Raw genomic sequence first — 23,345 nt, 5'->3', positions numbered from 1 at the left:
TTAGTGTCTTAAACTTGCTCAGATTATATGAAATATTAAAACTTGTCTTGAATTAAAGGTGACGTGTGCAACTGCCTCAATGAGGAACTGCAGGACCATTACACTTATATATGAAGAGTTCAGATGCAAAAGCCTCTATATGCCATTTGAAATTTTCTTCTTTAATGATGATTTTTTATCAAACTTTTATATTTAAGTTCAGTAATTTCACTTAAATAACAATTAATAGGTAATTATCATTGCCATTTAAGTGAAATCACTGAACTTAAATATACAAGCTTGATAAAAATCATCATTAAAGAAGAAAATTTCAAATGGCATTTAGAGGCTTTTGCATCTGAACTCTTCATATTTACTAGAAAACAAGATGAAAAAAACATCTTACAGTTACAATTTTATTAAGAGCATATTAAAAAAATGTTGACAACCGACAATCGTACGAGAGAGAGAGGGTGAAAATAGATTCCCATTGTGCACCTGTGTTTAGCTGAAGGACAAGGGCTAACGTGGCACTCAAGCTGAGTCCTTCAGGTCCTCAATCCATCAGTAAACATGAGCATGGAGCCTCTACAGTGTAGTATGTGCAAATTGCTCTTCCTCTCAGCTAGTAATGCCACGGGATGTAATGATCAGTTTTTCTCAGTTCTGTGGCCCAATCAAGGTCATAGACAGACATAAACACACAGACACATCTGTCTTCCTGCCAATCAACAGAGATACAACACATGCAGGTTTGCTGACACGGAATATTACAGATATACAGTGGTGGTAAAAAAAAAAAAAAAAAAACCTTTGAGGCAGAATGTCAAGATGGCAAGGTGGAGCAGAACGAAAAAAATGTCCTTGACACACCCTGGAGAAAAACAGAGGCCTGCCATTTGACTTTATGTGATTTGTAGTGCAATCACTGTTGTCCATGACAACCTTTGAAACATGATGACATCTTGCTGCAAAGGATTTCATTTTATCTTTTTTTTTATTTAATTAAATGAGTCATGACAGACTTTGAAAAATGGAAAATGCTGGCTTTGTTTCAGTTTACAGGTAACCCAACACTATATAGAAAATTGAATAAATAATTCATGTTTAAATCAATTATTTAGAGAACCTGTCCATGTTGACATTCGGCTACTTTGGCTAGCTTCTACAAAATGACAGATGTGCGACAAAAAAACAAAACAACTCAAATCCTTGACTTTGATTAGCTATCCAAACTCTGGATGATTATACGCTTAACTCTGTTTTATTTCCAGAAGGAAACCTAGGACCCACCATTTGGTAAATACTTTGTAACTGAAATTCTGTTTATAGAGGTATATATTTAACACAGACAATAATGACACAAGAGCATCTTCTTCATCTGAACACCCTGAGGATATATAGACACTTCATTAGAACCTCCAAAAAGGTAATTCAGGCATATTTCCCCCCAGAGGCAATACATCACCTTTCAAATGGGACAAACCTTTAATTAATATGGATGATGCAATATCCCTGATGTTATATAACGATTCCGATTGATTTAGAGAAGGAACAGAGCATAAGCTGTGTCTGTCATGAACTAGAGCTCCAAAAAAAAAAAAAAAAAAAAAAATCTAACAAAAGATCTCTTTCTAGTTAGCATTTTCACTCCCTCCCTCCACTAATGTGCTTCACAACAGTTTGGCTGTTCCTAACAGTAAGTAGCAAAGACTTGAAAGTTCAGGCATATATTTAGTACATAATATTCTATGTCAATAAAGCGTTCCCAGAAAGCATTTCCATAAGATGTTGAACAGTAAGTGTTTTGTTATAATTTATAGTTCTATAATTTATAATATAGTTCTGTTACTGTTATAATGTAAGTGTGTATATATATATATATATATATATATATATATATATATATATATATATATATATATATATATATGTTATAATGTAAGTGTGTATATATATATATATATATATATATATATATATATATATATATATATATATATGTGTGTGTGTGTGTATTTCAATAAATCTAATCTAAACCATTTGTTATAATGTACCGGTCTGTCTGTCAGCATAACTGTCTCACTTCTGAAATTTGTCATTGAATTCAAATGCATGAATGTTCAAAAAAGACCATTCATTCACTTTCATTGAATAGAGCACATTCATCAGTAATTTGGGTTTGGAACAACAATAATAAGGCAAATTATTCCTTAAAACCTTTAGCTTTTATAAAACCAACCCCAGTCAATATGAAACAGAAATCTCCTCAAAACACCAACACTGTCAAAACACACCAATTCTTCATTACATCAAATATTTCATGACACACTAATCACAACTGAATCCAGCAGTGCTATGTATATCACAAAGTTTGCCTCTAAACGCTCAAAGTTTGACACACATTGATCAGAAAACAGGTGGTTGTCCTGTATTGGTCACAATCAAAGTCAGTTGCGGTTTCATGTCAAATCAAGCTCAATTGTTTGGGCCGGTAGCCAGTTAATCACAAGCCCTGCGGCTGAGCCAGAACACAAGTCAGCGCCAATTCAAGTCCCTGAACTAACTGGCAAACTATTCTGTTCTTCAGACTGATGACGGTGGTTTAATTGCTTTCTTTTGTTGCTTTGGCACAAACTTGCATTTCTATGATTGTGAATATAAATCATAGAAATTGATTGACATAGTTGGTGACATAATAAATATTCTACTAAAAAAAATGGTCCAGCCTCATCTATCATCTATGTGAAACCGTTCAAATAAATTGTCATCTTTGATGATCTGAATTGGCGAGATACTGTACGTGACCGTTCAATCCAAACGTAAAGTGAGTTATGTGAATGGCATGAATCAGGCAGGATATTTCAAGGAGCCGACAGTGATTTGGGACTTGTCACATGTACTAACTGTAACAGACTGCCGCAGACATAACCATATCACCAAATGATGTAATTAAAAAACAGCCCCTGGGGAGAAATGTCATTGAAAACACACACACGCACACACACGCACACACTCCCCTACAGCGCAAGATAGAAACAGAGAAGTAAGAGAAAATCCGACTGGAGTTAACAAACTCTGTTGGGCTGAGATGAAAGTAAAAGGTTATTTACATTCGCAAGGCCAAAAAACATGCCCTCTGCAAATACAGAGTCCGACAGAGCTGTGTGTTCGCGAGGTAATGCTTTGACCTTGTACGCTGCAAAGCACTATTTCTTAATCAGTATTTATATATTTTTAGTCAGTTTCCAAGATAAGCATCTAAAAATGATACATCTTAAAATAAGTCGTATTTATTTGAAAAGCAAAAGCTTTGTAAAGATATTAAGAGAGAACACACAAGTTTTTCACACCAAGTAAAAGTGGTAATGATTCACAATATGGTTGTAATTTGTTACATTATTAATGCAAGAGAAAGCCTGCACTAACACATATTAATCTTGGTCAATGCTAATATGGTACATTTGTAACATTCAAAATGTAATGTTTTACATTTTTCGCGGATGTCAAAGTTAAAAAAAATAATTACTGTATGTAAATAAATTATGTATGTACACTGAAATATGCAAACATCCCCCCATATCATTGTTAGTTTATGATACCTAATGCATTGACTTAAATTACTACATGCATTGCCCAACATTTTTCTATAAATTATGATGTTTATGCAAATGTTACTCAAATGTTTTAAAATCGCTTGAATCTTAAACTGAGGACCTAAAACATGTGCAAATGATAAACATCCGCAATATGATGGGTAAAGTTAGTAATCAGGTGTTAAAGGTGTTTGCAATTGGACAATCCTGTGTGAGAATCATACGGTGCCTGGACCGTACAGTTAAACTACAATTGCACGACATGCGCTACTGCTAAAACTATAGCCTATATCGCGCAGCCCTATACCATCAATCACCATCTCACCAACAGAGGTTGAACTGACAAGTGAGATTCTGTCAAAAGTACTGACTCAACTGCCAACAACGGAGACTGCTGCTCAGAAACATCAGAAAACATCTCTAGACACAGAAGACAGCTGCTTGCATCATGCCTAGGAGCGTAAAACAGACGTGTCATGTGACAGCCAGAAACCATGTGCATGAACCAGTGACCACAGCCATAAGATAACCAACCATCTAATCTGATGTGAATCCATGTTAACTAGCATCTGTGTCCAAGCCCCAGGTTATGTTGTAACTGTACTTCTGCAAGCTGAAATTACTCCCAAATTAACTGTTTACCCACAGGAAAGAGTGTGTATATGAAATTGCAAACATTTTCTCAAAATTTGTCATGTTTTTTTTTTTCAGTCTTTTTTTTCAGAAGCTATTTAGCTTGTTATGTTCCCTTGGAAGCAAGAACAACATAGGCTAATGTTATGCAAATGTATAATGTGTAACAATTGAGATTAAAATATCCCACACACACACACACACACATTACTGTGTGTATTTCCAGGTGTCTTGCTCCAGCCCAGCAGCAACTGTCAATGAGATGGACGGGAATGCCAGTATTATAAATCTTCTCTTAAATGATTTACACATTGACAGAAATGTGAAATGTTCAAATGCTTGATTTTTTTTTTTTGTGTGTAGACAGATCAAAACCAGTTTCCTCACGCCAGAACACAAGTCATTCCCAATTCCACGAGGAAAATAGACAAAAATACCCAGCTTACACATAACTCTGTGATATAAATCTCAGAGATAAATTAATAATTGCATCAGCTTCCCGAGTTCATTTTGAAGTTTTGCAGTGAGTAGACAGTGCACTTCGCAAGCATACAGACACACAGCCGACTCAAAAAGCCTACACGTGCAAAGACATATAAAATAGCCCGAGGGTGATATTCCACTTCAGTTGAAATGGTCTCCATTTTGAAACAGATGTGTCTCTTTGTTAGATAATTCCAAATTACTGGCCTTATTTTGCTTTTGAAAGCCAGCCATATTCCAGCCATACTCCATGTCATGTACAATATAATCTAAAATTACAAATCTGCAACTTTGTCCACGAGGTGGTTTCTAGGGCTGTAACGATATTCGAACCGAACCAAAAAAAAAGCGATACAGAACTCGCGATTTGAATCGCAATTCTGTCGTTGCGTACCGAACACACCCCGCCCCACCCTCTTCTACCCCGGCCCCGCCCAGCCCGGCTCAACGGACCTCATGTCATGTGGACAGTACACACGAAATTCAGTTTTGTTGCCTAACATCACCATTAACACCAAATAACGCTGTGTTTTGTTACTTTCGATAATAAGCAAGGTGTAATCTTTCAAATTATGTCTATTTAATCACGAATTACGAAATTCAAACAGTAAATGGCGTTTTGGCGCTCTTTGATGTGACGTGACAGATCACTGTAGCTACTAGCTCATTTCAAGCGGCAGCGCGGCACACGAGTAAACTCGATCATTTCTTCCTCAGTTACAGAATGGACACCTCAAGGTATGTTGAAAGATATAGTATACTCTCTGAAATGCATCATAACTCGTGTAATCGCTCAATCAGTGTTTCAACAGCGGAAATACATCAATGAAACAGCATAGCTTGTCACTAGCATTAGCCTACATTTACCTCAACAGGCAAGTGATTCAGTGTCCACAACTTTGGTTCCTATAAAATAACTCTTTCACTAAATAAATGCACAATGTTAGCCTATATATTATATTTTACGCCTGTTCATGATATCTTGATTATTTAATGTATGTTTAAAATATCTTTCATTAAAATGACAGCTGTGTAAATTATTATATTTCAATAACAAATTAGAGTAAAAACAAAAGTTAATGCAAAAACTGCCTTATGTTCAGTTTACATGTTTTCATACAATGTGTTGTTTGTTGATTATTATATCTAAAAAATTAATAGCATCTGAATTTAGGTTAAAAGTATAGGCTACAACCTTTAATGTTAGTAGTGTGCGGCTCCCTATATAGTTTACAGCATTAGCAGATTTTTTTTAATCCTTGTGAAACGTTTAATTGAATTAATTTAAAGACAAAGACTTTTTTTAATTAAACCACTGTTTTCAAAAAAAAAAAAAAAAAAAAAGTAATTTTAGCTTTCTAAACCAAACCGAACCAATATGTTAAAACCGTAGGAAAACCGAACCGTCAGTTTTGTGTATCATTACACCCCTAGTGGTTTCATAGAGATGCATTGAATTTGAATACAATTAAAATATGTCTTAGACATAAGCTAAACATTACAGAGATTATAAATGCCTTGCATTGCACACCAGTATAAACAGTTTGTCAGCGTTGATATTGTGAACAGGCCGTATCTGCCTGTGGTCTTATCTATCCGGTGATGAATAGGAGATGTGAATTGAAACAGAATGGTCTAGTCTGAGCAATGCGAGGAGGAACTGAGACTCTTTTGTAGAATTTCTGTTTACACAAAAGGGAGGAAGGCGCGGTGGTTGTAATCTCTTTGCTTGCTTGTTTTCCTGTAAACCCAGTTTACAACAAACTTAGAAATTCAGTTTATAGTACGGATGAAAAATGCACAAGCAAAAGAAGCAGGCAGTCTGGTTTATAAAAATAAATAAACCAAGCATGTGTTGCTGTTACGAACTGAAAGAAGAGAATACCCATTGCATAAAATTATGACGTAAAGTCCAGATGATATTATGTTCTAAATTGTATTTTGGAAAATAGATAGAAATAGATTATATGCCCATTGTATATTAGATGTTAGGTTCATCATCAGATTTGTTTACTGGCTGTTGCAAATATAAACATGCCTAATCTAATGCCACAGGGAGGCATGCATAGTTTATTATGCTTTTAAAATCTGCTATATGATGCTTGTAACCACAGTACTGGGATACAAACACAGTCTCGTACTTGCATCACATGATTTATGTAAGCAAAATCAAATGTTTGTCTAGCTGCGTGCATACATTGCAGACTTCTCTTTTCACGCATGGATCTAATGAAACTATAGCCGGCTGAGGTTCAGCAGAACCATCTAATGTTCTCAGTGAGGACCATCATGTCTAGACTGCCAGGAAAAGCAAAGTCAGGGAAAAGCTGTGCGCGACAGATTTTTACCCCAAGGGCAGTGTCACTGCCACCCAATTTAAGGCCTGCTGTTTTCCAAGCTCGAATCAAGCCTGCCTGGCTCTGGTGTTTCCTCGCTGTCTGAATCATTTTGGATTTCTGATGGGGGTTTGGTAATTGTAATACTCTCTGAAATGGAGGTGAGAGAGGAAAACAATGTGGAAAATGCTTTTTGAGGGATGGCTGTGCATCATTTTCTTTGGCAAAAAGGCCGACTTGTAGCATGCTTCTCCGCTCTGCCCCAATTGATGATAACTTGATGGAGTCTCAGCTGCTGAAACACGAGTCAGCAAGTCACGATGTTGATATTCTCACACTACTAATCTCTGCCTTATATCACTCAATGGTCAATGGTCACATTGACAGTCCGGTTCTGTGGCCATCTGTAGGTTCATCCTGCTTCAGACTGGAACAAATCATGGACTCTTTGAAAGATGAAACAGAAAAATCCAACACAGTCTCATTAAAAGTGCGTATCTATACCACGATTGTCATTTCTCATGGCATTTATACGCCAAAAATGTTTTTTGCGTGCACACTGAAAACCCCTTGGGTAGGTTTAAGGGGAAAATGGAATCTATTAACGATCTTCTAACTTTTCTAGTCACATATTCAGCTTCTTTCAAAAACATGTCTAAATATAGAGGTACAATGGGTCATTTCATTCTCCGGTTTTACTTTTGCTGGGTTTCTACTTTTTTCTTTAAAGGGATAGTTCGCTTTGAAATGATTTTTTGGTATGTTTTAGCTTACCTCAAGGGCATCCAAGATGTAGGTGTCTTTGTTTCCGCAGTAGTTTCAATTTTGATATTTTTAGGTTAAACCGTTCTTGTCTGTCAGTCATTTAATGCAGGTCTATGGTCACCACCTCAAAGAGCATGCACAGAGAAGGGATTCAATGTCTCGTAAATGTAAGTACACATTGATGGCCTAAGACACAAAACAAGCGGTTTGTGTGAGAAAACGAACAGTATTTATGTTGTTTTTACCTCTTGTAAACACAGCCACAAAGCGCCTGTGCCCTCAGATCACTTGGACTTGGTTGTGGTTACAAGAGGTAAAAATTATATAAATACTGTTCGTTTTCTCACACAAACCGTGCCTTAGGCCATCAATGTGTACTTACATTTATGAGTCATTAAATCATGTTTAATTTGGACTTCTCTGTGCATGCTTTTTGAGGTGGTGACCATAGACCTGCATTATATGACTGACAGACAAGAACGGTTTGACCTAAAAATGTTACTGCAAAAACAAAGACACTCACATCTTGGATGCCCTTGAGGTAAGCTAAAACATATCAAAAATTAATTTCAAACTGAACCATCCCTTAAAGAAGACAATTCCAAAATCTAAGTAAACCAGCACATGGAACTTAAGAATAATGTTTCTTGAAATATAAAACATAAGATCATACTCAAGGTCACACAACCTACATAAAGCCCAAAGCTTTGCTCTGCATTAATATCAGCATAACCCAGAGCAAGATTCATGTGACCCTCAAAATGGAAGTCAGGCAGACAACTCAGCGAGGCAGCAGACTCCAGCTGTTCTCTTCTCAGTGGAGAAGTGCCCTCTGTGACTACGGTACACTCTCATTTCCACAGCAAATAAATTTCCAAGGATACTTGGGATATTATTGAGAGATGTACAGCCCTCAAAGAATCTTCAAAACACTTCTTAAACCACATAGTTCTCAATTCTGATTATATAACTTACGCCACGCTCAAACCAGACAAATGCACACACACCCATGATGACTGTACATTTAATAATAACATTCAAAACCTTCTTAGTTGGAAGAAAGCATCAACAACATCCCACAGCGATGGACATTTACTTGGCAAATGTATTGTTGATAAATCATTAATCGTTAGTTGATCGACCTTATCGATCGATTAACGATTAACTGATAAGCGGCTATTTTCCTGAGAATGTAAATTTCTCACAGTATGAATAGTGTCTTTAACATAAAAAGCAAAATATTGCTTATATATTGAATAAAAATGCGCAATAGATGTTTTATTGTAACTGTTGGGATACCGTTTAGATAATGGCATTTATGTATAGTTTAACAAAATAAATTGTGCTCAGAAAATTAAAATACATAAAAAAAATAATTGTACACTGGCTCACCTGTTGCACATTAAGCAACATAAAATCCAGTATATTTTAAATAAAAAATCTATATGGGTATGCTTAGCCTACATTATATTAAGCCTATAATCTAAACTACTAGTATAAAAAACTTGAAACAATAGCAGCAGCACTTCTAATCCCCCTTGGTCTGAGAAAGGGAAAAGTAAAATTACTAGACCTGGAAACTTCAAATATAGAACTGAACACAACTTAAAACATCCCTGAGGAAGGTGACGTTAAAATTAGAGGGCAGAATTTCCCATACGTTCATTTATTTGTGGTGGCAAAATATCAACGCTGATCGCCACGCATTGATTTCCGATTATTTTTTTTTTTACTAAACCTATTAAAAGTCATATTTGATTGCAGAGTGACGTAACGCATTCGCAGAGCACTATCCCTCTGCTCTCGCTCACCCGTACCTCTCGCGCTCTCTCTCCCTCATGGAACACCGCGGCACAAATCTGTCCAACACAGCGCTGTTAATGTTGGAGACACAGCTTTAAAAAAGTTAAGCCAGCACTAGCCTAGCTAATAAGGAAAGCTAAGTTATTAGAATACAGCTGGATTTTCGAGGTTAGCACGCTGTAGGCTATATAGCTGGTAGTCCACTCCGTTTTGACCGCCTTATGTTTGGTTTCTTTGGTTTCTTTTTGCCGCCTCAAGTTTGTGTCGGGTCTCGGACGTGAAAATCTTGTGTCATGTTCGCAATGTTTAATTAGCCGACAATTAAATTTAATTTAATCGAATAAATTCTTGTTGACAATTAATCGATACTCGATTACACGTTTACATCCCTAGTTCCAGTGTTGGGAAAGTTCACTTAAGTTCAGTTCACACATTTTAAAATGAACTAGTTCATAGTTCATAGTTTAGTTCATAGTTTATACTTCAAAAAATAAACTAGTTCATTCATAGTTCTTTTTGTTCCATATGTTGCGAGCTTTTTTTTATTGCCACGGCCCATATACAACCACAGACAACAATTATTTTATCGACGGACAAAGTTTGCACAGAAATGTACGATTTTTCCCATCCTCACCGACCTTGTCGTAAAACCCGTTTAAATGATCATACGACACCTCCTCGCTTGCTGCTTTGTCGACGGCGGCCGCGGTGCGATACTGGTGTCTTGTGTTGCCAGATTACGTGTTTTTCCGCCACATATTAGGGCCTGTTTACGTGTGTTCTAGCCGGGTTTTGGACTGGAAGGCTCAATGGAAATCTGGCTCCCTATTATGTTAACCTGAGAGAGCGTGCATTCACAAACACCAGAATGAACGTGTTAACTGTAACGTTCATCAGGCAGTAATACAGTACATTCAGTTCACGTCCGCCAAAAATATGAACGCGTTCATGAACTATAGTTCATTGAACGCGTTCAGGCACACCACTGCCTAGTTCATAGCAATTATTATTAAATGTTGACATTTAGGGTTGTTTATCATAATGTAACGTTAACTGTAACCATAGTATTGTGGCAGAATTAGTCAAATGTTTTTACATTATTCATAGCAGGGTTCGTACAAACAATTGAGAGTGAAATTCAAAAAGATGTTTCACACTTTTTCCAGCGCTATTTTTATGTTTTAATGTTTAAATGTTATTTTTAATGTGATGACTAGGGGTGTCCCGATTCTCCAATTCCTCGATTTGATTACATTTTCAATTTTTTTAGGCCACGGTTCGATTCGATTTTCTATTTTTATCAATCAGCCAATTAGGATGCTCTCTGTCATGCTGTTCATGAGGCACACACGCAAGGTCTCTCGTGCGCACAATACGGTTTGGGGAACAGTTTTTCCGGTCTCGGCATTCACACTTGCTCTTGCTCGCTCACTCTAGATACCGGGAGACTTTAACTAATTTGCGTGTGTCAGGGACTCCCAGGACTTCCGCGACACTTGGGATGTCTGCAGACTGTGGCTTTTTTGAAGCACGAACGGTGTCAACATAACTCTCTGGAAATCCAAAAAACTTCCACACCTGTGACTTCAATGAAAGAGGAGGGGGTTCAAGTTCTGTTGATGGGTCTCCTGCATCTGCAGTTGCCATGCTATCTTTTGAATGGCTGTAGCTAAGTTAGAGGCAAGCCGAACGGACGTGACATGGGGGCATGGCAGCATCGACGATTACATTTTTTAATTTGAAGTTCGAGATTGTGAATTAATTTCGATCGATTTCGATTTTAGTGATGACCAAATACATTATTTGTTCATTTGTAAAACTAAATGTTGCAAGATGTACCGTAGGGAAGCTAAGGCGTAGCAAACAAACACTTTTAGTTCCAATAAATAAATCAAAACTGTAACCAGTAGTTTGCAGCAGAGGAGCATACACTGGCTTATTAGTCATTTCCACTCCCTAATATAGTTTAATGTTTTGCTCTTAAATTGATATTAAGATAATATGAAAATTTCTATTTAGAGGGTAGACATCAACTAGATTAATATAGAGATCTCAAACGCACATTTTTAGCTATAGGCAATATCTGTTGTTGTTTTTTTCACTCCTTCCATAAAATCACAATTTTCATTGGACCAATCCAATCAAGTCTAACAGCTTGATTAATTGAGTCTGAAACTTAAAGCCTGCAGATGTGCTGGAATAGGTCAGGATGAATACGCAAGGCGTGAGGATAGATATCCGGCCTTAAATTGTCACAGTGTCCTTGTCCATGGCAATTGAAGACTTAAGCCGAGGGATAAGAAAGTGTGCAGACGCATGTATCAAAGCACTGGACAAATACAGCGGCGATGCCCGGATTTCAAATGAGCCAAATGGCAGGACCAACTTGCGCTTTGATAAAGAATACTGCTTTCTCTTTTCTAATCACCCCGCTTTGCATTTCAAGGACTTTTCTGCCAAGCCAAAACTAACCGAATCACTGACAGCTGCCTTTTAACTTGATCGTCCACCACCAAGGCAGAGGAACACACAGGCTTTGTTAATATGTGCGGCCCATAACGAAACAAAACATAGATCATAGACATCTCATTGCAGTTTTTATCTTATCAGCGGGATACTGGCGACCACATCTGCATTAATGTTTGTGCGTTTAATTAGGTATGTGTGGGGAATCGTCAAAGTAACGTTAGGAAAACAGATGTAAGTAAATCTGCACGGGTTTTTCTCCCAACAGATTAATTAAATCAAACACTGCACTCCACATAATCTCACTAATAGCCCCCTTGACTGTAGACACTTCAGAGACGTCTCCCAGCGGAGTCTTGGAGCTTAGAGAACTGCACTCGGAGCGCTGAGAGGGAATCTGCTTTAACGGAATCTTTAATATGTCGCTTATTGACCTTGCTTTGTCATTTTATTCCCATTTGACAACTTTAACCTTTTGATGAAACTGACATTGGGAGGGACAACAGCCAACAGGACATTTCATCAATGTGACGTGTGCAGCACCGAATTATTTGAATCAATAGCCAGTGTATGAGATTTCAAATGTTTACTTTTGTTAAGGGATAGAACATCCCAAAATGTTAATGGCTAAGCCACGCCCTCAAACGCGATGAGCCAATCACAGTGCGCAGCAAACTGAATACACTCTGACATTCTCTGCTTCTACGTCCATTGAAATGCATTGCAGTTAGTCCGTTTTCATTTGTTTTTTCTTGTCATTTTAAGTTTAAAATGGTCAAACGGTGTGCGTGGGGTACATGCAACTCCAACACTAGGTCCCCCAGAGGTTGCGCAATGGTGTGTATTTTTTTACCCTTTTCCAAGCCACATCTCAACTGATGTAAGTGTCTGCTCTGGATTAAGTTATGCGGTAGACCACAACACCAACTAAACGTGGATAAATTAAACAAGGATGTCTGCATCTGTTCTAAGTTAAGTCAACAACGTATTTGAACGAAATATTTAAAATCTGTAACGTAAAGTTAGGCTAACATTAGAAAATGTTAACGTTGTTGTACATCACTTAGCTTCATTAACATATCTGTAAACAACCGAGATAAAAAATGTAACAATGTTGTGCTGAATGATTCATGTAAATACTGTAGCACCAAATGGTGATGGCAACGATATGTGGTTTATCACATTTACACTGTGACCTGTACATTCAATAAAATCTCAACTATAAAATTATTAATATAACCCTCTAATGCATAGTTTAGGCCCTTTAGGTGACTTCGAGATGATGTATAATCTTTCTGTCTCCAAAAACCACCAATTGCCTCCTGTGAAATGTCTCCTACTGTGACAGCTGCCATAGCGCCTGTCCCCGAATGTTGACTGTTTGTCTGAGTGAGTGGAGGGGGCGTGGCTTAGCCATAGGGCAATTCTATCATCATTTAGCCTTTATCCTCACCTCACATCATTTCAAAACACTAAGTGTAAACAGCAACTAGATTCTAGCCAAAGATTTTATTTACACTATAAAAATGGCAATATTTTCTTTGCAATAAGTGTAAATATTGAAAGGCAATATTGAAATTATGAAATGGATGCTGCCTTTTTGGGACAATAAAGCCCTCACCTACCCCTAAACACTTAAGTTAGACACTTTATTTCAACTTTTTGGAAAAAATAATAATCTTAATTTTTATTGAGATGGGAAAAGTGAGTAGAGCGAGTTCGGCAAAAGGCGGGAAAGCGTCTAAACTTTCTGCTATACGCCTTACTTACGCCTACACGATTGCCACTGTTGACAAACCAGCGTCTACCGTAATTTTGTCTTGCCCAACCAGACGTCAGTGTGCAAAGTTAGTGAAAATACACCTTCACCAAAATAATCATTTTGGGCAGGGATTAATCACAGACATCGGATACCAATCATGTCTAAAGTGAATGTAAACAGGCAAAAAAACAAAATCAGATCTCTGCTTTAAGACTTGCAGTGCAAACACAGCCACTGAATAGGACTCAGTCCCTAGAATGCAAATAAATAAATAATATTCATTGCCTTATAATGAGCACCACTTATTAATAGATTTCAAATAATAATAGCCATTGTTAAAAAAACACTATGTGAAAGTAAGAATATACGTCATGTTTTCGAGAATACTTAATTGGTTATGACTCGTATGAATAATGCATAAAGATTAATGTGAAAGTAATGGGGAGAAAAAGTAAATCAGCCTTCAGATTGAAGAACTTAACTCACTTAAGTTCTCACCAAATTCCTCTCTAGTGAAGAGTCACGTTGTCAGATAAGGTGTTTAACGGTATATTGACAAACCTTCATGGATGTACAGAAATCACCATTAAATCCAAATGACCACTCCTATTGATCCAAGTTATTTAACTCCCATCGAACGCATTAGCTTTCTAAATTGTGAATCAGCAAAAAAAGAGATACAGTCAATCAGTTTGCGCACCCATTTCAATATTCTTCGCCTATCATTTGAATCCTCCAAGGGTTCAGGCGAAGAACTGTCATCAGATTACCCATTGATTTCAATTAGCACGAACCTACTACTAAACAACCTTTGTCAGTCCGCGATCACTGCTAGTGCTATTGATTCACAGGCTTGTTCCATTACGCTTGATTGCTGCCGGGCCACTGTCAGCTCTGAGATCTGATTAGTTCCCCCTTTTTAGCACATTCTCTCAAATAAAGGTCCACAAAGGTTGCTAATAAGGTTTATAGACAAGTGATGGACTGAAAAGGTCAAAACAGCAAATATTGATACAGAAGAAAAATGATAGAATACAATGGAGAGGGAAGAGAGAACGAAGTACATTTCTGGCTACTTCTTGTTTGAGCTGTTTCCGCCCAGACACTATACCACCAAGAAGGTTTTAACAAGCATGTTTCTCTCAAAAATGTAATCTTTATATTTAAAGTTACACTGAAATATAAATAAGATATTTTTGTATTTTCCCCTGGGTTCTATTTATAAATTTAGTGCAGTTATTTGTGCCAGAAAAAAAAAAGTTTTTTTTTTTTTCATGACGTTTTAACCTTCTCTCTAGCACTTAGAATTAAACAGTGCAATTTTAGCTGTTGTGCCTCAAAGAAAAATCCCTAGTGCATGTGAATTGGGTAACATGCTTTTACTTTGCTCAGGTTAAAACTCAAGTAACAAGAAAAGAAAAGTTTGTCAAGAAATTGGTTGCCTTGTTTGAAAGGTTGATGAGTTTAAAAAGCCTTTTGGTTGGAAAATGTAAATAGGCCTAGATAGAAAGACCGATACTAAGAGAAACTGAAAAAGGGGTAGGCTACACCAACTGTTCATTGGGACCACAGGACCCTCAAAAGGAACTTCCTAGCAAACACAGAACGTCCCCCTAATGTTCCCAAATGGTCCCAAGAGGTTATGTTTTTTGGGAACCAAACAAGAACGCTATAGGAGCGTTCCATGTAGGTTATTTTTAGGTTCCATTTTTATAACGTTAGGAGAATGTTCCGGGAACATTCCCTTAACCTTAAGGGAAAGTTCTAGGAATTTTCTGGGAACTAAAAACTAACGTTCCCAGAACCTAAATTTGTTTGCTGGGTTCTTTGCGCTTTATTTACCCCTAAAAGTTGCATAGTACCTTAACTATAAACATAAAAGGGACATGTTTTCTTCCCTATTGTGAAACAGCTTCTCAATTAGGGAAAAATGTATGGTGGGACTTGATTAGATCCATCAAGAATTGACAGACAGAGAGATAGATAGATCTAGCGTCTAATAACTTTTCAAAAAAGATCTTTCGTAAAACCAGGAACATGGTACCAACCGTTTGCTGCATTTTCCTTACAATGAGATTTATTAGGTATCCTGAACTATTGCCACAGCAATTATTGCTGGTCTTCAGATAAAGTATAGGGGTAATAAAGTGGGACCACTAGTGCTCTTATGCCTTTCAAACATACATAAGGACTTTTCAATTGCCCTTTGTTTTATAGAGACCTGTCGGTGCGAGACAGCTCTAAACAATGTGCTGTAGCTGATTGGCTTTTTCCAATGCTGTATACAACAAGCCTTGATTTACAATGGAACAGCTTTGCTGGCAAAAAAGGAGGCCTAGAGAAGTGGGCATAAAAACGTCTACAAGGCAGCCAAGTACAAACTAGTGAGTGAAGTCAGAGCTGCCAAAGCAGGGTTACTCTGCAAAAAGCTGGATGAAGTTTTCAGCCAATGACCCATCCTTATATGTAAATGCCTGTGGGATTGTTCTAACTGCAAAAAGATGAGATTTCTCTCCAACTGACATACAACCTTTACCATCCAATTGCCCTAACAAGGGCAGAATGGAAAGTCAAACCAGCCTCCTCCAACCCTATCCGCCCACATCAATCAAACATGAGTATCCTCCTACGATTAAAACAGTCCGACCACATCCCAATCCTCGCTAATGATCAATGAGAGGGTTTCCTTAGGGGACAGATAACCAAAACACAACCAGCACAGACAATATCCCTCCATTCCTCCCTGAAGCTTTGTGCTGACCAGCATACAAGTTTTGATTGACAATTCAAAAGTCCTGGGCTTCTATTCCAGCTTGTTTCAGCCACCAAAAAGAGTCCAATATATACCCAAACTTGATGTGACTACAAACTCTCCTTGACTCTTGGGGTCATGAAAACATTTGAGCGACTTGTCCCAACCAACTCAAACCATAATTGACTCCCTACTGGACCTCGTGCAATTTGATAACAGGGCAAATAGGCCGTGAAATCAAACACACTGACCCATAGTACTAGAGTGCTACAGACCCTTTCTTCCTTAAAATCTTTCTACACTGGTATTTTCATATCCCATGACTCATTGCATGTCTGCAGATGGCACTTTGGTGTGATTGGCATTATTGGTGTGAGTATTCACCATAGACAAGACAAGAAGTGGCTTGAGATGACAAGAAATGACATGCTAGTAAGACTTACTTGCTGACTTCCTTTAACATCAGTGACAGGATTTGATGTGAAAGGAACATCCCTGTTTTTTATGTTGCCAGATGTTGTACTTCCTACAGCTTTTGAATAAATTCAATCTGCCACAGGGCTTCATTTGTCGTGTTCAGCGATCTCTCTGCTGCTCCCGCAGGGACTCTGTGGGTCGAAGTCTAGAAAGGCTTAGAAACATACTTTGTCATTGATTCCACACGTCCTGCTTAACTCTTCAAAGCACTATTCTCCAAACAGTGATTCAGGACAAAACCAAAAAAGAATCCGAAATAAGAACAGTTTCTTCCCTAGAGCAGTGTGTCTTTTCTGAATACGCCATCAAACAATGCTATTGGCATCAAAAATTTGGCTTCTTCTGTAGTACTTTCCAGAGTTGCCGAACTTTTTGGTCTTAAAGGTTGGGTAAGTAATTTTCTAAGAGGCTAGCAATAGCATGTTAGCTTTAAAAATCATGAGATCCCACCCTTCCTTCAGTGTCTCCAAAGCCACGCCTCATTCAAAACACAAACGCGTCACGAGAGATGGCATTAAGTTACCTCATGTCTCAAAGCAAATTACAATATATGAATGTAATCTACTTAAATAGCACTGATCTGTACCACCTGACTGCTGGAGATTCATTTTAGCATTGATAAGTGTTGCCATTGCAACACCTACATTCAAGTCACGAACCACTCCGAGTATAACGCCACAGGTTTCCATCTCTTAACCCTCAAAAGGTCTTTGTTTCTGTTTACAAATCTGGTCTTTGGGGTCAATATGACCCCAACAATTGATAGAGAAATTGTACAAAAACTATACATTTTTAATAATACAAATAATATATATATTTTTTTGTTTACTTCTCATCTATTCATTAATGCTGTGTTTTGGGAGATAAGAAGTACATTTGTGCCTATTTACAACACAATTCCTCAACCACACCATAAACTTGCAACTGAAATCTTAATTTTTTATGAAAAAATCACTTTAATAATGATCAAAATTTAATTTAAATTGCTTCTGGATATTGAGCAAGGTGCTATGTGTAGAATTACGCCATCTACAGGTTAGAGATAAAACTAAATTCTTTACAGTTTTAGAAATAAATAGTTTTGACCAGCAGAGGCAATAGAGAGCCATTCATTTTACTGCATGTGGCCTACTACTTCTGTCACAACTTTTGAAATACATTTTATGAATTTTTATATATATATAAACATAAGAAAGGACATTTAAAATTATAAATTTTTTAAATAGTATAATTGTTGTAGTTTTTGATGCATTTTGAAACGTCTGTTTTTACAAAGTGCCACAGAAAAAGGACAGCTAAATGCCACATAAGACACACCTAAAGGACAAGACTTGGAGTCAGATTTTAGTTGCACATTGTTGATTTTATTGAACAAAGTGTAAAAATAAATAATTAACTTTAGAATGCAAAATAAATAAAATAAATAATATGAAAACAAAAGCAATATGAGTGAACATCTAATCTATCATTTTTTCCAATAAAATTCTGAACTTAAAAAGCAATAACAAGCTACAAAAAACATGTAAAACAAATTGTAAAACTATAATCAGTGTGTGAGTGTGTGTGTGTGTGTATTAGGTCTCACACTTTAATATCTTTGTTCTGCATTTGTGACTGATTTCATTTGTGAGTTCTAAAAAATGCTCTCTGTGGCAGTACACTAATACATGTTTGTTTGCGTGTGTTTTTGTGTGTGTGTGTGTGTGTGTGTGAGTGAGCATGTTTTTTATACATCACATTTATGCTCTAGTAGTAGGACTTTATTTCTGTGTGGAAATTTTCTGATTTATGATGGATTTATATATTTTTTTGGACAAATGAATACAAAATATTTAGTTTTTTTCACATTTCCCATTCATTTCAATGTGGGGTCATATTGACCCCGAAGACCAGATTTGTAAACATTTTTTTTACACACCTTCAGAACAACCGAATCAAGCCCAGTTTTTTTGTGTGTGTATAGATAGATTTTGTAGGAAAAGTCACAAAATCTTATTCCACTCAGATAAAGGAAACCATTTTTTTTATCAAGGAAAAGTCGATTGGGGTCATATAGACCCCAGGGACCGATTGAGGGTTAATTACGTTAGTTAAAGCGTGAACGCAGCATAAACTTCTTGTTTTGGTTCAGGAGGAACTGTAAAAGGCGGCTGCTGTTTCAGTTGCAACTCAAAGCATGAAACACGCTGGTGAAGTGTGATGTCTGTGCGAGCAGGGTGCGCAGGTACGACATTGTATCATTGCATTTGGACTGATATAGCCTGATATAGCAAAAACAACACAACCTGTGTAGTGACAATACTTAAATTGTATTGTATATCTTCAGCATAAAGACAAATACGTTTGTTATTAACGTAACAGTCATTTTTTTTCCTGACCTATACATAACCTTTTCCCTACATAATATTGTGAACGGCATGTTTATAGTGTGTCCTGGAGAGATAAATGAAATGAAAACTAATTCATAAACTAATAGGGAAAGAAAATAGCACCAACAAAAATAAATAAATGCAATAAATGAAACCTCAGAATAGCACACTTTTGTTTCTCATATTGAGTTTCGTACACATTTACACATCATATTTGCATATAAATACGCATTTCAAACTTAAACTTATCGTTCTTCAAACAGCAAAATGAAATATTCAGTTATAATCCTGAATACAATTACTATGCTAATATTTTGTTACAATTAACTTGCTAACAGTTGTTTGACAGTCTGATTGATCCTTTCATTCTTATAAAGACGAGGCAAAAGAGAAAAGAAAAGTAAACAAAGAAAAGCCACAAACAGAATATATAGATGTGAAACAAAGCAACTCAAAATTTCAGACTCAACCAGGTCAACAATTACACCCTTAGTTGACATTAGTTAGCATAAGTCCTAAAGCATGTGTCAAAGTGTGGTTGCTTGAAATATAGAGAACTGATTAACAAATGGCCATTGTTTCGTCTCCTTGCAAGTCTTGCAAGTTATGAACTTTCTTGTAACTTTGAAATTAGTTTATTGATCTCTTTACCCCTCTCACTTTTCCTTGATGTAAACAAATGACTCAAACACTGCATAGCAGAGATAAATAATATGTTTCTGCAACTTACAATTTTTTTTACGTATTTATTAAAAGTAAAAGCAAACATTTTTACAATTATTATTATTTTTTTCATTTTCTTAAACCAAAAACTGAAAAAAAAATACTTTTATAATAAGCTTTCTTTTTTTCCAGCCATCAGACACTCATTTAGTCGATAATAAATATTCTGCTTATAAATTGTGGCTAATTAAACAAAATGAATCAGATAATAATTTCCCATTAACCTTCAGGAGTTTTGCTAAACACTCTTTATGTTTCCCATCTACACCTAATACACACTACCATTTTGTCTCTCTTTTTCCTTCTCTCCGGGAGCATTAGTGTCAAGAGACTCTCCTTCTTGTGGACTCCAATCAATATTGTAATTACAAAACAGTCAGATAAGCGGGCTATTTTCGCATAGAATAAAAGCAACAGCTGCTTCAGAGTAAGTTTAAGTTTACAAAATTCGGATTATTAGACCCCTTTTTTTCAGGATATGCAAGTGTTGCCAATGAACATTTGAATATGAAGAACCTTCTCTCATTCCTAAATCTAGCCCATTATCACCTATCACCTTTTATTTCAGGAGCCTATCGGGCCAGTGCTGCGTCATGAAAGTTTATCATTTGCACGTGTTTTTAAAGGGATAGTTCACTTTGAAATTAATTTTTGATATGTTTTAGCTTACCTCAAGGGCATCCGAGATGTAGGTGTCTTTGTTTCCACAGTATTTTCAATTTTGATATTTTTAGGTCAAACCGTTCTTGTCTGTCAGTCTGTCAGACACATTTATTATAAGCCTATACATTCCCTTTCTGTAGGCTGTGGGTATGGCTCTTCTCATTCAGCACTGCGGGAAAAATATCATTTCCAGGTTCCAATTTGGCCTTAGAAAACCAGTAAAATCTAAAATTTTCCCATATTAATTTGTGAATATTTTGAATGTTTAATAAAGGGGCAAAAAGTCATCAACAAATATCTGAAAATTCCTCGAGATGAATATATATATAGCCTTTATAGCACAGTGTGGTCAAACTAAAATGTTTTCTGTTTTAAAAATATAACCGTTCATTTTTCGTTTTGCAATTACGGGTTAAATAAGGGAAAACGAATGCAAGTACACTGACCGTTTGGACGTAATACGAGACATAATTCTTTATTAAATTCATAAAAGAAACAATAATTACAGGAATAGCCTACTGGACTAAACCTCAAAGAAATGCCACAATCAAGACCTCAGAGCAGAAATGATCAGGAGAAACACCCAGGAACTCCGTGTCTTTCCCTGGCATTAATGCTTGGATAACACACCACGTCTCCTATTAATAATAATAATGTCAAGTGCGGTGGCTGTGATGTAACCTACCAACGTCCGTTGCCATGATTTTTGGAATGACTTATCGCGAGAGGAAAAAAAGACGTTTTAGCCGCATAACATTGGTTAATGGAAACGCCGTCATTTCTCAATCGTTTTTTATCGACATTTAGAAAGTTTTGTGTAAATCTGTAATAGAAACGCGCCCAGTGTGAGGCTTTATTTTTCACTTTTTTGGCGCTTTAGCGAGCGATAATAAACTTGCATTTATTAACAGAATAAAGCTTTCAGAAGAACATTGTAGCCGGAACTACTTTTCTCTGTGTATATCTATGACGAGTCACGCAAGCGATCCGAACCAGTGTAAAATAGTCCCATTGTAGGTGCACCATAGTGGTTCAGGATAAGACATAAACACGGATTGATGGATTCATGATGAACTTGTTTTTTTTTTAATAAATTTTAAACAGAAAAAAAGTTAACTACACTGTAAAAAATATTTTCAAGATTTGTTATCACAACATATTTTCTTTTGTCAAATCAACTTTATAATAATTTATTTAGTTGAGATAACTTATTATTTTGAGTTTCTGATGATTAAATTAATCTCCTTCAGTTTATTAACTCACTTTTTCCAGTTCAATCAACTTAAAATTTTAAGGCAACCCAGGTTACTTACTTTTTTAAGTTAAACCAACAATATTTTTTTTCAGTGTAGTAATCACAACATGTTTCCTTTTGTCAAATCAACTTAAATAATTTATTTAGTTCAGAGAACATATAATTTTGAGTTTCTGATGATTAAATCATTCTCCTTCATTGTATTAACTTACTTTTTCCAGTTCAATGAACTTAAAATTTTAAGGCAACCAGGTTACTTACTTTTTTAAGTTAAACCATCAATATTTTTTACAGTGTACTTTTATTTCATTCTTATTGCTCAAAACTTTTTAAAATATGACGCGACCCCCCCCCCCCCCCACAGAGCTCGCTGAGGCCCCCTTGTGGGCCGCGATCCCCATTGAGCATGTTTACAAGCACACCAATACGCTGATAACTCACAAAAATCAGCTCATTGAAATAACCTGTTGTTTTTACATGCAAACCACCAACCTGACGACACAAGTAAATCACGTTTACACGATTATATTAATAAATCAGGTTATTTCCAGGTACTGGAAACAAATCTCAGTACATACCAGCACCCAAGTATCTTGATAGTATTGAATAGGGATAGGTGTATCGTCCCAGCCCATACCTGCCAGTCATAATAGCAGATTAAAAAACAATTGAAAATCAGAGATGAAATAAGTAAGCTGACGTAAGAAGTTGCCATATCCAAGACATCTCCAGAGGGTCAAACTAAATCAGCCTGCACCAATTCATATACACATTACTACAGTTATACATCTTTAACATACGAGTTCTTTCTGCTCAAGGAGGTACTTAATGTTCCTGTCAGGGGAAATATTTCAGTGTCTGTCCTACTCTGAATCTCAGTAAGAGGTGCTTTAACCACAGGCTAAATGAATGTTGTGCGCTTCAGTCTGTGCTAAGATGGCAAGAGAAGAAAATGGAAGAGTATTTGGAGTGATAGATCACTAAAATGCAATTTTGTTTTGAAAGAGCAGGCCTACAGCATTCTCAAGGTAATGCCACTGAGAATCAAGCACATCTTCCTTCAACAAGATCAGAAATATGAGTCAGCTTTATGACACAGCATCTCTCGGCTTTTCTGTTTGTTACTGTACGTTCCATCTATATATCAGCATGCAGAAAGTATTTATGTACGAAAAAGGGCTCTCATCACTGGTCATGACTGACCTTGTCAGCGTGAATGGATATCTATGGAGATGTATATATCAATTCCTTAAGTGGTTCTTATTAATACATTGTACTTAACT

The 23,345-nt window shown here is 36.5% G+C and overlaps 1 protein-coding gene across 1 annotated transcript in view; it reads left to right on the top strand.

Moving 5' to 3' along the window:
- The first annotated feature begins 5,218 nt into the window (after nt 1-5,218).
- sorcs1 (sortilin-related VPS10 domain containing receptor 1) overlaps nt 5,219-23,345 on the top strand; it is a 242,033-nt gene continuing 223,906 nt past the window's right edge. Inside the window, exon 1 of the mRNA XM_089132050.1 lies at nt 5,219-5,429. The gene's annotated coding sequence lies outside the window, so the exon portion shown is untranslated. The remainder of the gene's footprint in view (nt 5,430-23,345) is intronic.

This window comes from Pimephales promelas, chromosome 6, assembly GCF_988280905.1.
Source record: "Pimephales promelas chromosome 6, fPimPro1.hap1.1, whole genome shotgun sequence".
NCBI classification, from domain to species: domain Eukaryota; kingdom Metazoa; phylum Chordata; class Actinopteri; order Cypriniformes; family Leuciscidae; genus Pimephales; species Pimephales promelas.
The sequence above is the reverse complement of the archived record's forward strand: the minus strand, read 5'-3'. Positions and strand labels throughout refer to the sequence as shown.